Source organism: Carassius carassius, chromosome 21 (genome assembly GCF_963082965.1).
Source record: "Carassius carassius chromosome 21, fCarCar2.1, whole genome shotgun sequence".
Lineage (NCBI taxonomy): Eukaryota > Metazoa > Chordata > Actinopteri > Cypriniformes > Cyprinidae > Carassius > Carassius carassius.
The window spans coordinates 3537684-3555910 of record NC_081775.1 but is presented as its reverse complement, the minus strand read 5'-3'; the positions used below and the strand labels follow the sequence as shown (position 1 = coordinate 3555910).

The window sequence follows — 18227 nt, the reverse complement described above, 5'->3', positions numbered from 1 at the left end:
GTTGTACACATCAACATTAAATATGTCTCTTACAAATCTGGAACGCGGTCATTCTTTGAAGTATCGATACTAATAAATTTAGGTATTGTGATGTTTTTAATTTCCGAGAATCGCCATACTTTTGAGGTATCGGTGCACCGTGCAACCATAATATCAGAGAGGAGTTTCTCCGCGAAAAATTGCAAAGAGTTTGAAGTTATCATCATCTACAATGCATAATATCATCAAAAGATTCAGAGAATCTAGAACAATCTCTGTGCAGAAGGGTCAAGGCCGGAAAACCATACTGGATGCCCGTGATCTTCGGGCCTTTAGATGGCACTGCATCACATGCAGGAATGCTACTGTAATGGAAATCACAACATGGGCGCAGGAATACTTCCAGAAAACATTGTAGGTGAACACAATCCACCTTGCCATTTGCCGTTGCCGGCTAGAACGCCATGTCATCTAGACTAAAGAGGACAAAGACAACCGAAGTTGTTATCAGCACTCAGTTCAGAAGCCTGCATCTCTGATGGTATGGGGTTGCATGAGTGAATGTGGCATGGGCAGCTTACACATCTGGAAAGGCACAATCAATGCTGAAAGGTATATCCAAGTTTTAGAACAGCATATGCTCCCATCCAGACATCATCTCTTTCAGGGAAGACCTTGCATTTTCCAACATGACAATGCCAGACCACATACTGCATCAATTACGACATCATGGCTGCATAGAAGAAGGATCCAGTGCCCGGTTGCATGAAACTCCTTAAGCTAAGAAATCCCTTAGATATAATGTTAAGGGTACCCTTAGTGAAACTTGGGTTGCAAGAAAAAACCCTAAGGGTTTCCTTAAGGAACTTAAGGCTGTTATTAAGTTTTTCCCCTTAATTATCTAAGTGCTCCCTTAAGCGTTGCTACAAAGTCCTTAGTGACCATTTGACCTTAATAAATTTAAGGGACCAAAACAGCTCCCTTAAGTCAACTTAAACTCAAAATACGATGGCTGATTTAGTGTTAATTGAAGAGGAGGAAATACCAAGGCGTGTTTTTAATGATCGTAATAATAATGATTGGAGACGATGAATGGTTGATAAAAGGCTGAAACGTATTATTATTATTATTATAACCACTTACGAAAACAATAATTGCCTTTTCGTCCTCTGTCCAGTTTGGTTTACGTTTTTTTTGTTTTCTGTTATGTTTGTACTCTCCATAGCAAAAATATATTAATACAAGTGTGATTTCAGCAAAGGTTTGGCTTTGTGGTTCGTTATGTTCTGTTTACTGTTAGAGGTAGTAACTATAGCAACCACGGCAATCTTTGCTGTATGTTGTCAGAAACTACTGTGAAACGCTTAGTATAATTACTTAGGTAAGGGTGACAGTTAAGAGGTTTCTTGCAACACTCTTAATGAAATCCCTTACCTCAGGGATTTTCTCTCCCTCAGGGAAACCCTGACTTAAGGAGTTTCATGCAACCAGGCACAGGGCTTTAGAAGTAATAAGCAAGATTCTATACAATGTTTAATAGGGAGCCAGTGCAGTGTGAACAGAACAGGGCTAATATGGTCATACTTTCCGGTTCTAATAAGAACTCTAGCTGCTGCATTTTGGACTACCTGGAGTTTGTTTACCAAGCGTGCAGAACAACCACCCTATAAAGCATTACAATAATCTAATCTTGAGGTCATAAATGCATGGATTAACATTTCTGCATTTGACATTGAGAGCATAGGCCGTAATTTAGATATATTAGTGAGATAAAAAAATGCAGTTTTACAAATGCTAGAAACGTGGCTTTCTAAGGAAAGATTGCTATCAAATAGCACACCTAGGTTCCTAACTGATTACGAAGAATTGACAGAGCAGCCATCAAGTCTTAGACAACGTTCTAGGTTATTACATGCAGAGTTTTTAGGTCCTATAATTAACACCTCTGTTTTTTGAGAATTTAGCAGTAAGAAATTGGTCCTCATACAGATATTTATATCGACTGTGCATTCTGTTAATTTTTCAAATTAGTATGTTTCTCTTGGCCTCGAAGAAATATAGAGCTGAATTTCATCAGCATAACAGTGAAAGCTAACACAGTGCTTTCTGATGATATCTCCCAAGGGTAACATGTAAAGTGTGAAAAGTAATGGCCCTAAGTACTGAGCCTTGAGGTACTGCATACTGCACTTGTCATCGATATGAATTGATGGCGGTCGGATAAGTACCATGCCATACACTTCCCTTAATGCCAGCAGTTTTCTAGTCTTTTCAAGAGAATGTTGTGGTCAATAGTGTCGAACGCAGCACTAAGATCGAATAGCACTAATAGAGAGATACAACCATGATCAGATGATACGAGCAGGTCATTTGTAACTCTAAGGGGAGCAGTCTTAGTAGTATGATACAGTCTTAATACTGACTGGAAATCCTCACAGATACCATTTTTCTCTAAGAAGGAATATATTTGTGAGGATACTACCTTTTCTGATATCTTGGTCAGAAAAGGAAAATACAAAATCGGTCTGTAATTAACTAGTTCTTTGGGGTCTAGTTGTGTTTTTTTTTTTTTTTTGATAAGAGGCTTAATAACAGCCAGTTTGAAGGTTTTGGGGACATGTCCTAATGACATTGACAAATTAATAATAGTCAAAAGAGGATCTATGACTTTGACTATCTATGACTGTGAATAGGGTCTAACATACAGTACAGACCAAAAGTTTGGACACACCTTCTCATTCAAAGAGTTTTCTTTATTTTCATGACTATGAACATTGTAGAGTCACACTGAAGGCATCAAGGGCTATTTGACCAAGAAGGAGAGTAATGGGGTGCTGCGCCAGATGACCTGGCCTCCACAGTCACCGGACCTGAACCCAATCGAGATGGTTTAGGGGTGAGCTGGACCGCAGACAGAAGGCAAAAGGGCCAACAAGTGCTAAGCATCTCTCGGGGAACTCCTTCAAGACTGTTGGAAGACCATTTCAGGTGACTACCTCTTGAAGCTCATCAAGAGTGTGCCAAGAGTGTGCAAAGCAGTAATCAAAGCAAAAGGTGGCTACTTTGAAGAACCTAGAATATGACATATTTTCAGTTGTTTCACACTTTTTTGTTATGTATATAATTCCATATATAATTCCACATGTGTTAATTCATAGTTTTGATGCCTTCAGTGTGAATCTACTATTTTCATAGTCATGAAAATAAAGAAAACTCTTTGAATGAGAAGATATATATATATATATATATATAAACAAAAACAACAAAAAAAAAAAACAGCTGGCTGATCTTTTATGTCTGTTAACTAATGACTCATGCAACAGTTCGCGCGGTTGTAGTTTTTTACAAGTGGAATGTAGGCCTATTTTTACGTTTGCACGTGACTGTTTTGAACCCGTGTTTAGACCCGTGTTTCCCCTGTGTCCGACCCACAGTTGGATATTTTTCACCCGTTTCAGCCAAATACCCGAACCCATGCAGGACTTTAATCGCACGCTCCAAAGGCTGTGTTATGTGCCCTCACAGTCACATCCAAAGGTTTTTTTGTAGTTTGTTGAGCTTAAGCAACCAAATACACACAATATGATGTCTGTTGTGGGTGCTGACAAATAAAAGGTATACAGGTTATATAACTTTTATTGTTGCTATATGGGCGCTTAGTTTTTCTTGTTGTTGGCCAAAATCTCGATCATGATATGAAAGATTAAGCGCTTATGCACAGGATATTTAAAATGTAAAAAAGTATTGGCTAGATGGCAAAAAACCTACTTCTCCAGTCTTCAAACACACAAACACATAAGCCTTTACAGACATAGTGTTGTGTAAAGAACATTCAGTACTATTCAAACAGTTATTTGTTTACCCTTCCTTTGCGAATAAGCAGAGATGTGTCTCCTTCAGGCTGTGCACATCAATCTGGGTGGAGGCGGGGTGAAGTGACGAGGTTTCGCTTAGAGCTTGAGGATCCAATGGCATTATACAATTTTACTGACAAGCCCTTTTAAATATTTATCATTGGTTAAATATTTGTAAACCCCTCTGATTTAAAATAATAATAACAAATTATAATAGAGATATGAATTTTGGATCATTTTTCACTGCACATCTGGCTATTCTCTGTATGAAATATGGAAATGCCACCCCTGGAGGAGAGGGATCCGCCAAAATGAGGCGCCGGATCGGATTTCAGAGGTGCCAGATCCGAATACGGTTTGTTCCGGCACAAATTAAGCCCTGTTTATATACACATACACTTATTTATCTAACACACATACTTAGTGTACACTTAAATTTTCCACATAATATACCTGTACATACATAACTGCTTTTTGTAATATATCTGTCATACATTTTGTATATTGTCATTCCTTACCTACTTAATTGTATTTTTTATTCTTTTATTATGTGTTTTTCTTTTTGTTATGTCGCTGTCATTCTGTTGCACTGCGGAGCTTCTGTCACGAAAACGTACTCGGTTACTAAACGTAACCTCGGTTCTCTCTAGAAGAGCGAACGAGTACTGCGTCTTAGCTAAGACGCTACGGGAAAAGTCTCTTTTCACGAAATACTGAAGCAAAAAATTATCCTTAATTTTGTATTTTTGTAAAGCGCATTTGCAGCAGTACACAGCCATAGGCGAGACGGCTCGCTCGCTCACTGGCTTGTTCTGCGGCAACTGCACAGCCTATCGAGCGCAGGCTGATGCAACATCAGACCAATAAGGGCGCTTCGCGCCCTTCTTGCCACTTCCCGCCGAAACGGGTGTGGCCCAACCTACAAAGGCCCCTGGAAGCGTAAGCTAACGCTATGGCGTCAACTATCCATCTGGATAGAGTCTGTCTCGAAACAGCCATTCCTTTGGAACGTCCACCGAATGAGACAAATAGCTGCTCCGTCTGCCGAAAGGCAGCAGAGCGAGACACATAAGCTCTTAAAACCCTGACAGGGCAAAGAAGACTCGAGTCTCCATCCTCCCCTGACACCGGCAGGGCGGACAGGGCAATAACCTGAGCCCGAAACGGTGTGTTGAGGGATTTCGGCACATAACCGTGCCTAGGTTTGAGTATGACCCTTGAGTCATTGGGCCCAAACTCCAAGCACGACTGGCTCACCGAGAGCGCGTGCAAATCACCCACACGCTTCACAGAAGCGAGAGCCAACAAGAATACTGTCTTGAACGACAGATGCTGAAGGCTAACCGATTGGATAGGCTCAAAAGGGGGACCCTTCAAGGCCTCCAAAACCGCCGCGAGGTCCCACATAGGGACTGACGGAGGTCTGGGAGGATTCAGCCTCCTAGCTCCTCTGAGGAACCGGATGACTAAATCGTTCCTTCCTATTGACTGACCGGACGCCGTTTCAGAAAACGCCGCGATGGCCGCCACATAAACTTTGAGCGTGGATGGGGCTCTGCCCTTATCCAACAGCTCCTGTAGGAAGGAGAGGACCTCCGTCACCTCACAACTAAGGGGTGAATAACCTCGAGCTGTGCACCAGCTGGAGAACACCGACCACTTCGAGGCATACAGACGTCGTGTCGACGGAGCTCTAGCCTGAGTGATGGTATTTAGCACTCCCACTGCGAGATCAGTGGGTAACCGTTGAGTGCCCATACATGGAGGGACCACAACTCCGGTTGAGGGTGCCAAATCGAGCCCCTGGCCTGCGAGAGGAGATCTCTCCTCAACGGTACCGGCCATGGGGCGACATCTGCTAATTGCATCAAATCTGGGAACCATGGTTGGTTCTTCCAAAGAGGTGCCACAAGCAGTATTGAACATCTCGTTTCTCTCACCCGTTCTATCACCTGCGGAAGGAGGGAGACGGGAGGGAACGCATAAAGCGGGCAGCACGGCCATTTCCGTGACAGCGCGCTTTCGTTCTTGGAAAAGAATGCGGGGCAGTGAGCGTTTTCGTGGGACGCAAAGAGGTCCACCTCCGCCATGCCAAATCTCTCCCACAACAGCCGAACTGTTTGCGGGTGTAGAGACCATTCGCCCGTAGGGACATTGCCTCTGGACAGCCTGTCTGGACCCAGATTCTGCAGTCCAGGCACATGCACCGCTCTCAGCGAGCGCACGTTGCGTTGAGCCCAAATCAGGAGGCGTTCCGTCAGCCTGTACAGGTTTCGGGACCCGAGACCGCCCTGGCGATTTATGTAGGACACCACGGACATGTTGTCACGGACACGGACTACGACGTGGTGATCCTTGATATGGGGACAAAAGCGCGTCAGCGCATTCTCCACTGCCAGCATTTCCAGGCAGTTGATATGATGGAGCTTTTCCCGTTCTGACCATAGGCCAAAGGACGGTCTGCCTTCGAGCAGCGCTCCCCATCCCGAAGTGGAGGCGTCCGTCGACACCATTTTCACACTCGGGGAAGTCCCCAGGCTTACACCTGATCGGTACCAGCCGTTCGCTGTCCAAGGTGCTAGAGCCGCAACACAGCTCTGATCGACCTTGAAATGCAGCCGGCCAGACGCCCACGCTCTGCGCGGCACCCGAGCCTTCAGCCAGAACTGCAGGGGGCGCATGCGGAGCAGGCCCAGCCGCAGAACCGGAGATGCTGAGGCCATGAGACCCAGCATCCTTTGACAGTGTTTGAGCGACACAGTCGCGCCGCAGCGGAAAGAACTCGCTGCGCGCTGAATGCCCATCGTGCGCTGTGGTGACAGTCGCGCCGTCATGGAACACGAGTCCAGAACTATACCCAGAAACAGGATCGTCTGACTGGGGTTCAGCGAACTCTTCGCCCAATTGACACTGAGGCCGAGCTTCTCGAGGTGATCGAGTAAAACAGCCCTGTGGTCCACGAGCTCCGCTCGTGATTGGGCCAGAACTAGCCAGTCGTCCAAATAATTCAGCACTCGTATGCCTCTGAGTCTGAGAGGAGCGAGCGCTGCATCCATGCACCTCGTAAACGTATGAGGAGCTACGGACAAGCCGAATGGCAGGACTGCAAACTGGTATGCCTGGCCCTCGAAGGCGAATCTCAAAAACCGCCTGTGGTTTGACGCTATCTGTATTTGAAAATACGCGTCCTTCAGATCTATTGACATAAACCAGTCCCCTCCGCGAATCTGCGCGAGGAGCTTCCTGGTCGTGAGCATTTTGAAACTGCGTTTCATCAATGCCTTGTTCAGCTGCCTTAGATCCAGTATGGGCCTGAGACCCCCGTCTCTCTTGGGCACCAGAAAGTATCTGCTGTACAGCCCCCCCTCGCTTTGAGCTTGAGACACAGGCTCTACAGCCCCTTTGCTCAACAGTTTCGATATTTCGGCCCGAAGTATGTGTGCTACTTCTGTTTTGACCGTAGTTTCGACGCGCGCTGAGAAGCGCGGTGGGCGTCGAGAAAACTGTAGCGAGTAGCCTCTCTTTATAATGCCTAGCACCCAATCCGAAACCCCTGGAAGCGCTGACCATGCATTCGCATAAATGGCTAAGGGCTGGATGTGACACGCGCTCCGTTGACTGGGCAACGGCGGCGCTCGAGTGTGCTGTGCATCTGAGGCGGGGAGCGCGCTGATCACAGCGGGCAGATCGCTCATCCTCGACCCCGTTCCGGCGCTTAACCGACTGGAGGGAGGCTGAGCGGGTCCCGTGGGACTCAATATATCTGCGAGTAACCGTGGGCTGCATGTGTGCACTTTTACCACTTCCAACTCGCCGTCTGCCTGTGCAGAATGTACGTGCACGGGCCTCGTTTTTACAGAAGCCCCGCGCCGTAAGTGACATAGTGTATGTGGGCACTGGGAAGTGGGCACGTTTACTATGCGGCGCGCTCGACCGATCTGTGTCGATCTTATGTGCGCCCGCCCTGTGTGCAGGGCTGTGCTTACATGTGGGGATGGGCACTGGGTAGTGGGCATCGTCACTGCATTTAAAGCACCATCGGCCGTGGCCGGACGAGCGTGCACGGGTTTCGTTTTTACAGAAACCGCATGACGCGTGTGACATAGTAATTGTGGGCACTGAGGGGTGGGCACGTTTACTATGTAGTGTGCGCGACCGACTTGAGTCGACATTATGAGCGCAGGCCCTGTGTGTAGGGCTGTGCTTACATGTGGAGATGGGCACTGAGGAGTGGGCATCGTCACAACATTTATAGCACCATCGGCCGTGGCCGGGACACCAGAAAAAACGCTGTTTTTGTGAAACATCTGGGTAGCCGTGATAACGGCTTTTGTGTGCAGGCAAGCGGGCACTCGTGCAGGCTTGCTCATTGCAGAAAACACTGAGGCAGTCGCAACTCTTGGAACTGCAACAGCGGCGCGCTTGGGTGAGAGCTCGGCCGCAGCGGAACTCGAACACCGGCGCTTTCCCAGCAGTGCTAGGATGCTTTCGGGGCTTCTGGCTTCACCGCAATCCTCTGCCGCGGCTCCCGCGGCGCGGGGCGACGGCTCGAAGAGCGAGAACGGGGTCCCGAGCTGCGTTGCTGACGCTGTCGTGATGGCGCAGCAGGAGGCGGTGGGCGTGACTGAGAGCTCTGTGGGGCCGGTCTAGAGCGGCTAGCTGCAGAACTGGAGCGCTTCGGCAAGAAGTGCTTGAACGCCTGTGAAGCTTTCTGGTCCTCGGCGAATCTCTCCACAAACTCGTTGACGGAAGATCCAAAGAGGCCGGCAGGAGTTAGCGGAGCGTCAAGAAACGCAGCGCGCTCAGACTCCTTGATGTCAGAAAGCGTCAGCCACAAATGCCTCTCAGCCACCGTAGCGGAAGCCATAACCCGTCCCATGGCCTGTGCAGCGGACTTAGCAGCGCGGAGGGAGAGATCCGAAGCACTCCTCAGATCCGCGAGACAGATCGCTTCAGGTCCCATCTCATCCAGCTTGCGGAGAAGATCGCCCTGGAAAATCTGTAGCGTCGCCATGGTGTGTAACGCAGACGCAGCCTGCCCAGCAGCAGAGAATATCCGTGTGAGCAGCGATGACGTCATGCGGCAGGCTTTGGATGGCAACGCCGCCTTAGTCCGCCGTCCAGCAGAGGGCGGGCAAAGGTGCGCTGCTATAGCCTGTTCCACCGGCGGAAGTGACAGGTAGCCTCTGTTCTTAGCACCGTCCAGTGTGGAGAATGCTGGCGAAACAGATGAGCGGATTCTCGCCGAGAATGGAGCGTCCCAAGCCTTCGCCACTTCTTCGTGAAGCTCAGGAAGAAAAGGGGCGTGTTTTGAGCTTGAGGAAGAGCGCTCATCCGGAAGATAGCTACCATCCAGCCGGGAACGTGAAGGGGGCGCTGGTGCAGACCACTCGAGGCCGAGGCTCGCCGCGGCCAACGAGAGTACACGCATCAGCTCCTTATCGATATCCCCCCGTCTGCTGGGCCTCTGAGCAGCTGGCGCGAGATCCACGGAGCTCGTCCAACCCTCACTGCCCGAAGCCAGCAGAGAGCACGTGTCTTCTTCCTCCGACGCGGGCCTGAGATCCACTTCCTCCGATGACGCGTCGGCAAGCAGCGGACACTGAGCATCGGGAAGCGATGCAGGGGAGACCGGCGAAGCGGAGGGAACCGGCGAGCTCGGCCGAGCTGGAGGCGGTTCTGGTAGGCGCTGCGAGCGGCGCTTCTTACGGCGCTGCGGCGCAGCGGATGATGCAGGCTTCGAGAAGTATGCCAGGCGAGTCCTCAGAGTCACCATAGGCATCAGCTCGCAATGAGGACATCAGCGAGCACGAGCGCTGCATGGTCTTCACCCAGACAGGAGACGCAGATGACATGACGATCTCCTTCGCTGAGCGGGGTTCTGCACGAGCCGCACGAAGGCATCTTTAAAAAGACGCAGCTCTTTTGTGAACGTGCGTCGCAGGGCGAACACACACACAGATTATGACAGAACAAGGATTATAAAGGATATGGGCGCCGGATAGCGCAGCAGAAACGGCAGTGGAAGGCGGCGGTGCCAGCGGCTTCAGGATGGCTCGTCCTGCTGATATGCTCTTCCAGACGGCGCTTGCTTCCTCGTGATCCAGCGATGCGTGAGCTTCGCTGAAGAGATGAAAAATCAGGTGAGTCAGCCTTTTCGAGCTCCTTTTATAGGTTGGGCCACACCCGTTTCGGCGGGAAGTGGCAAGAAGGGCGCGAAGCGCCCTTATTGGTCTGATGTTGCATCAGCCTGCGCTCGATAGGCTGTGCAGTTGCCGCAGAACAAGCCAGTGAGCGAGCGAGCCGTCTCGCCTATGGCTGTGTACTGCTGCAAATGCGCTTTACAAAAATACAAAATTAAGGATAATTTTTTGCTTCAGTATTTCGTGAAAAGAGACTTTTCCCGTAGCGTCTTAGCTAAGACGCAGTACGAGAGAGCTCTCGTAAGAGAACAAATTCCTTGTATGTGTAAACATACCTGGCAATAAAGCTCATTCTGATTCATATTCTGACTGTGAAGCATATCTCTGTGTGTCAGAATCGTGATTAAAATCGCAAAATTGATCAAAGGAATTGTGATTTTTTTTTTTCCATATCACACAGCCCTAATATGAATGCAATGTGTTGTAAAACAACCATTTTTCCCTAAGAGGTGTGGGTTTCTATTCAAACAAGATACAATACTGTGTGTTTGAACTCTTGATAGCTTCAGCTCGCGGCTGTTCCCACTCCTAAAACCATCTGGCTTAGTACAGGAAGGAACATTCCCCAAAACCACTCTAGATGCTGAAAAAACCCTGGGAAAGAAAGCTCGCAAGCATTTCTCCATAGCTTAAAAATATATTCATGCCCAGCAAGGCTCTCCATACACAAAAACATGCATATTAGAGAGGCACGGCTGAGATGAATATAGCTCTGCCCAAAATCAAATTCCGTGCTCACACTTCATCGTCATAACAACCCAATAGTATCTGCAGCATCTGACAACCCCGGGGTGTGGATCCAGCAGATCAACACAAACACTGCGAGGTAGGCTAAACTGTGCCATGTCAATGGCGAACTGGGCCGCGAAACACAGATGCTTTGTCCCGCTTACCTAGGGAATAGGAACAAATGCGAACGGAGCCTAGACATTGTTACTCATCATAATTAGTGTGTAACTCTGCAATGCGCATGCTCTTCACTGAAACAAACACAAAAAACGAATATGCCCTCAAGTGTTAGAATCCAAACATGGAAGCACACATTCCTTCAGGCACTGCTCAACTCAGACACTATACATGTGATCGATAACACAAACGAGCATCTTAACCCAGCGAGTCCCGCGGTCTGAGTCCTCGTCGTGCCTCAGTAGCAGTGGGACCCGAACTGCGAGGCACAAATGCTTGTCACACATCACTTGAGAAGAGGGACAAAAGCGAACAGAGCTTCTCATTGGAGACACATACAATGAGTGCGTTCGGAGCCCTAGAGCACCAAATGTGCAAGCTCCTGACCAAGACACATGATGCAGTGGTAGAGCATTGCGTTAGCAGTGCAAAAGGTCATGGGTTCAATTCCCAGGGAACACACATACTGGTAAAAAAAAATAAATGTATATCCTGAATGCACTGTAAAGGCTGATTTATACTTCTGCATCGGACATACACCGTAGCCTACGTGTAGACGCACTCCCTTACGCCGTAGCCTGAAGTGCTACTCTCCAAAAATCGATCAGCCCGTCAATTCTATACAGACCTCAAGTGATGTGATTGGTCTGCTAGAATCCCTCCCTCCGTATGTAATTGAGTTTTGTTTGTGTTTATGTGCACTTTAATATATTTTAATGTTACACCTTCTTATATTCGTATAAATCAGCCTCAAGTCGCTTTGGATAAAAGCATCTGCCAAATGCGTAAATGTAAATGTCTATCACACACACTTCAAACAGATGGGTCTTGAAGACATCAAAGAGTATGACGTATTCAGCAGGTGTCCTTTTATACTTCCAGTCACCCTGACAATGACAATAGATTGGCGTTGTTTCACACGTGCTTCAGACATAGGTCATGCAGGCTGCATGCCCCAGTGTGCACTGTTAGATTTTGCTGTATTTGACTGAGCAGTATCTTGGGTGGCTCGCCAATGTACTAGATTTCTCTAATACATAAAATAAGTAAGCTTGACCAAAGTTCTTGTGGGGAGAAGAATTTATTAAAGGTAGCAGTGTAGCAATTTTTCAGCAGTGATGTTAGCATGTCATCCTTCAGTCTTAACCCAAAGGTACTGTCTGTGAGACCAGACCTTTATGCCTTTTAACAAAGGTGCTACAAACAATACAATAACACCTCATGGAGAGCCAATGATAAGTGTAACCTTTTGATGCCTTGGTAGGATCTCTCCCACGGAGAGCCCATTCATTGATCTTATGTTGACCTAAGAGGCTGATTGTATGGGCCATTTGGTTCACACTTCTGTGAACAAAGAACAGTTGGCTACAGTTTGCAAATGAGCTCAACTAAAGTTAATTAAAAAAAAATCTTTCAATCCCCCCTATGATCATTTTTGATCACACATAATAGAAAGAACATACAAAATGGTTATTTTAGTAGTCATGTACACATGCTGTATACAGGTTCCTGCTTGCAATAAAAGTTACAATAATTCATGACAATTGATGCTAGGTCATAATAGAAAGAAGATAAAAACAGTTATCATTTTAGTAGTCATGTACACATGCTGTATACAGGTTCCTGCTTGCAATAAAAGTTACAATAATTCATGACAATTGATGCTAGGTCATAATAGAAAGAAGATAAAAACAGTTATAATTTTAGTAGTCATGTACACATGCTGTATACAGGTTCCTGCTTGCAATAAAAGTTACAATAATTCATGACAATTAATGCTAGGTCATCACAAACTGTAAAGTACATGGCTTAGATTAAATGTGCTGCTGATGTTCTGTCAATAACCTGTGCTTTATTCTTCTTAGTTGTACTGCAAATTAATTTAATCATTATGGTTTTCATTCCTTTAATCAGTACGGTGAACAGAGTTAACCCAATTAAGGCTAAGAAAATGTACTCAACTGCTATTTTTCTTAGTTCTCCTACATATTTTGTTATCCAATTGAAGAAGCCAGAACTTGAAATTGTTGATATTTCGTGTACTACCCTGGATACATTATGAATGTTAGAAATCACTTTCTGCAAATCATCATTATTATTGGGAATGTAAGAACTAGTGATCGACCGATTTATCTGTTTACCGATATTTTTCCCGATATTTAAGCATTTTTCCATAATCGGGTATCGGTTTTGTAATATCGGATTCGCCGATTTACGGCGCCATCTTGTGGCAGTTTTGAGATTTCCGCCATTGCAGCCCGGGCGTCTGAGGAGATCAGTCAACAACAACTCAGTGCACAGGTAAAGTAAATGTTCTACTTGGTTTGCTTTAATCAACTTTATTTAACATAACAGACATGCACATATGAGATCTGAGACATAAATTCCTGATTTAGTTAATTTATGCAGCTTGTTTCTAAACAATTGAGACGAACTCATTGAGTCATGTAGTATAATTCGTCATGTCCTGCCCCAATAAAAACGTAACTTTACATTAATTAAATAAAACAGACATGAATGAGTGCATGTTGAAAATAAAAGCGCTGAATTTAATTCTCTATCTGTTGTATTTGCTCACAATTAGTCTAGAAGAAAAAGTTCATTCATATTGCTTAGCAAAAGACGGATGATCAGGAGGCTTAAGCACGGCCACTGAATTAAACTTTTGACAAGATTATCTTGTTTAAACACCCTAGATTATATTATCATTTACTACAAAACAATCATTTCGCTAATACACATATAAATATAGCCTACCGCTTTGTGGAAATTAATTATTTATTATCTCCATGCGCGATCGCGGTTGATTAAGTTATAGTCAAACAGCACTTTGTCAGTTGGCATTTCATGATTTAACATTAGATTAAATTTAGATCATAAAATGCCAACTGACAAGTGCTTTTTAACTTTATATAGTCTCGGAAAAAAAAGTTCGTTCATATTGCTCAGCACCTGAATGGGTTGATGATCAGGAAGCCTCAAGCAATGCCACTGAATGAAACTTTTGACAATATTATCTTGTTTAAACACCCTAGATTATATTATCATTACTACATAACAATTATTTCGCTAATACACATATAAATATACCGCTTTGTGGAAATTAATTATTTATTATCTTCACACGCGATCGCGGTTGATTAAGTTATAGTCAAACAGCACTTTGTCAGTTGGCATTTCATGATCTAACGTTAGATTGAATCTAGATCATAAAATGCCAACTGACAAGTGCTGTTTAACTTTATATAGTCACGGAAAAAAAGTTCGTTCATATTGCTCAGCACCTGAATGGGTTGATGATCAGGAAGCCTCAAGCACGGCCACTCCATAACATTTTTGACAAGATTATCTCGTTTAAACCCCCTAAATTATAAAATCATTTGATTTACTACATAACCATTATTTAGTTAATACAAATCTAAATAAATGCAGCTCTGTGGAAATTATTTATTTCCACACGCGATCGCGGTTGAGTAGCCCAATTTATAGTTTTGTGTAAATGCATAGATAAGTTACAGCGCTCTGTCAGAAAGCATTTCATGATCTAGACCGACGAAACCTAATAATTAATAACACTAGTTGGAAAATGCAATGATGTATGCTGTTTTGTTTTTTACTTTCCTGATAATGTTATATATTCCAGCTAATATTATTCAGTGAATTAAATTAAAATTACCCAGTGAATTATTCCTCACTCTTAAACCTATTAAATGGCACATAAACCTTCTAAAACTGTTTAAAATAAATTACATTTCTGCAAAGGTGATATAACTCCCCTGTCATTTATTTTCTCCATTTTAAAACATTAGACTTTTAACATTTATTTTGCCTATTGTTAACATTGTTGCTGATAATGCTTATAAATCATATGTATAATTTAGATATAAATTATATAATGTAATATATTTTTTTATTGTAATTTGAAGATTTAAATTTAACATGAAAAACTGCTAACTTTCAGCACTTTTTTTTTAAGATGTCTGTCAAGAAAGTTCCTTTGCCCCCCACCGTCTTCGGTGCCCAGTGAACGAGTCTTCAGTGAAGTGGGAGCCATTTATGAAAATAAACGAAGCAGGCTTACAGGGCAGAATGCTGAAAGACTCTGTTTTCTACACTACAACCTAGTTCTGCTTAACTGGGAGTATTAAGTTACACTACTAAATAGCTATGCACTTCTAAATAGCCCCCCCCCCCCCCCCCCCGCCCCCACCAATATGTTATAATAATTTTTGTACTTTATTTTTTATTTTTTACCTCATCAAAGCTTTTATTTTAAAACAAAGACACTTAGTAACAGTGCACTTTAATTTTTTGGACTCAGACCCCTCTATTTATTTGTGTATAAATATAAAGTTTTTTTTGTATGCAAGGAGGGAGTGATTGTTATAAATAAAATGGTTTGTTCAGCTCATTTGTGTTGTAATAATTGTCAAAAACAGAAGTATAACAGTAAATAAATATCGGTTCTGCATATCGGTTATCGGGTACATAAACATGCAAATAATCGGTATCGGTATCGGTTATAAAAAAATCAATATCGGTCGATCACTAGTAAGAACAGCACTCTATTCCAATAATTTTGCAGGTCCCACCTTGTGCAGATAGTAGATAATCCAGTGCTGCTCTGTTTTGCAAGGCAATTAATCTAACAGCAGTTAATTCTTCTGATATCTTGCTTAAGCCCAATGCTGTGTTATTAGCTAGTATTTCTACTTCTTTGGAGAGGTCACCAATTTGGTCCAAGGCTGACATTACTCCATAGGTGGGAAGAAGAGCGCCAAGAGCTCTCTTCCACATAGACTGATGATGAGTTCCAAGAAGATCTGTTGATTTTGATATCTGATTCTGTCAGGCAGACTTGAAACAATCCTCATGGCTTGAACTAGATGGCCTAATGCATAGATGCCAGACCATTTGCTAGGAAGTTGAGAATAGGCACTGTTACCACAAATCCAATAAACTCCCACAGCAGTATGATACACTTCTGGAAGGGTTTGATTGTCTATAACCTTATGACAATCCACAGTCTCTCCCACAAAAGCAGAGATATTTTGTTTAACACACCATGGATATGGCCCAAGGGACAGAACAATGTTTACAGGCTAATCATCCAGCCTCTGGTTAGACCTGACAATGATTTCATTAGATGCAGAATGTTCACTGTTATATTTGAGAGTGACAGGTACAGACATCGTAGGAAACCCATGTTCTGCAGAATGTGGTATTAGTCCACAGATATAACAGCCAGTCCTGTTAGCATGTTTGGCTGTCATCTGTACCAGCTGCATGTAAATGTTTTTGTTATCCACAACATTAATTTTGGTACTCAAAACACTATTGATTTATGAAAGTAATATTGCTTGCATGGTTAGTGATGCCATTCTCTGAGGTGTCTTGGCACTTAACAGTTGAATTTGTGTTATCCCAATTTTGCAAAAGGTGTCAACTTGAATATGTGAAGAATGGTGTAGATTTTTAGGACAGTAAAGACCTGCAACACACAAGAAGGAAAGAAAAACATATCTTGCCATAGCACTTAGATTTGAGCAGTTACTTTCATTTTAGCAGCTACTTTCTACAGCTAAAACTGTCCCTAATTAATCTGGCAGGATGCTACAGTGTTTATCAGTGATAGTGTGATCTTCATCCTCAGGCAACAAGCTAAAGCCTAAAAACTTTAGTCTTGCCATGTTTGGACTCTGATAAACACCACTGCCACCTATCTCTCTCCTCTAGGTGGATTAGCTAATTTGCAATGGTTTACATGAATCAACTTATTCTTTCCAGATACTTTAACTGCTGCATTAGTTACTAAAAGAACCTGAAATGGACCTTCCCACCTTGTTTCCAATGGTAATCTCTGAGGTTTGTGAATCATTACCCATTGACCAGGAATTAGACTTAAGCACCCCTTCTGGAGGAGGCTCCCATGCTTCCCGAACTTGCTTCTCTGCACCCTGTACTGCCAGGCTGAGTCTTTCACAGTATTGTACCAGGCTGTCAGATGTCAAGTGTACATCGGCCTTTCGTAAATCTATGGTTCCAGGTAAAGACATGGGATGGCATGTGATAATTTCAAAGGGTCTTAATCCAGTTTCCTTGTTGTGTGTTGCCCGAATGCTGCAGAGCACAGTGGGTAGGCCATAGTGGCCAGGCAATTTCTTCCTGATGAAATTTTGATAATCATTCCTTTATGATTCGATTCATCCTCTCTGTTTGTCCTGAGGCTTGTGGTCTGTAAGGGCAATGTAATGACCATTGAATGTTCAACATTCTACACACTTCCTTACACACTGCAGCTGTTAAGTGTGTTCCTTGGTCAGAATCTATACATTCTGGCAAACCCCACCTTGGAATAATGTCCTTGACTAGTATTTTGGCTGTGTGTGTTGATGTGCCATGTTTTGTTGGGAACGCTTCAACCCATCTTGTAAATTTATCTATTATGACCAGCACATCCTGAAATCTCCCACACCTAGAAGTGTTATGTAGTCAATCTGAAGGTGTCTGAATGGACCAGGTGGAGCTGGTGTTGCCACAGCTGGAGTCTGGATTCTGGCTCCTGGATTGTTCTTTTCACATATGATGCAGCTGCAGTCATGAATAATCTTTGTCTCCACAACTGTCCAAAATCATGAACAATGCTGAATCCATATCTAGAATCTGTGTATATATTTGCTGTTTTATCTTGGGCTAGTTTGCATGCTTCAATCAGGGCCATAAGTTTTGCTTGTTGAGCTGATGTTCCTGGAGGCATTGATCATTTTGCCAAAACTCAATGTCTGATGTTACAGCCCATCCAGCTTTTCCCACCCCCATCTCACAAGTTGATGATCCATCAGTGAAGAGAACTAAGTCAGGGTTTTGCACTGGTGTTTTTTTGATATGTTGATCAGTTTCCAAAGTGGTGACAATCTCTTCACATTTGTGATCATCTTCATAAGTCTCTGCTGCCATCATCATGGTGGAGGGATTAGACACAGTGGCTTTCTCAATTACAATGTTACTTGCTTCAAGTACTGCCAGCCAGTTTCCCGATCTGCTTGCTGTTACTTGTGAAGCTCTGTGCATTGTTAGTAGAGCATGTACTGTATGTGGACATTTGACAATCAATTTCTGATCAAGTGTCAGACTGGAAACCAGTCCAACTGCCAGGTAAACTGCTTGAACTGCTCTCAGACAGGGTCCAAAGCCTAAATCTACATTATCCAATTTTGCTGAGTAGTAACCCACTGGTCTCTGCTCACCCCCATGTTCTTGTGTTAGCATGGCTGTCATATATCCA

At 44.3% G+C, this 18227-nt stretch overlaps 1 protein-coding gene across 2 annotated transcripts in view; it reads left to right on the top strand.

Annotated features, from left to right (window-relative positions):
- The window catches only part of nadka (NAD kinase a), a 281230-nt gene that overhangs the window by 56144 nt on the left and 206859 nt on the right, over nt 1-18227 (top strand). The gene's annotated exons all lie outside the window — the stretch shown is intronic.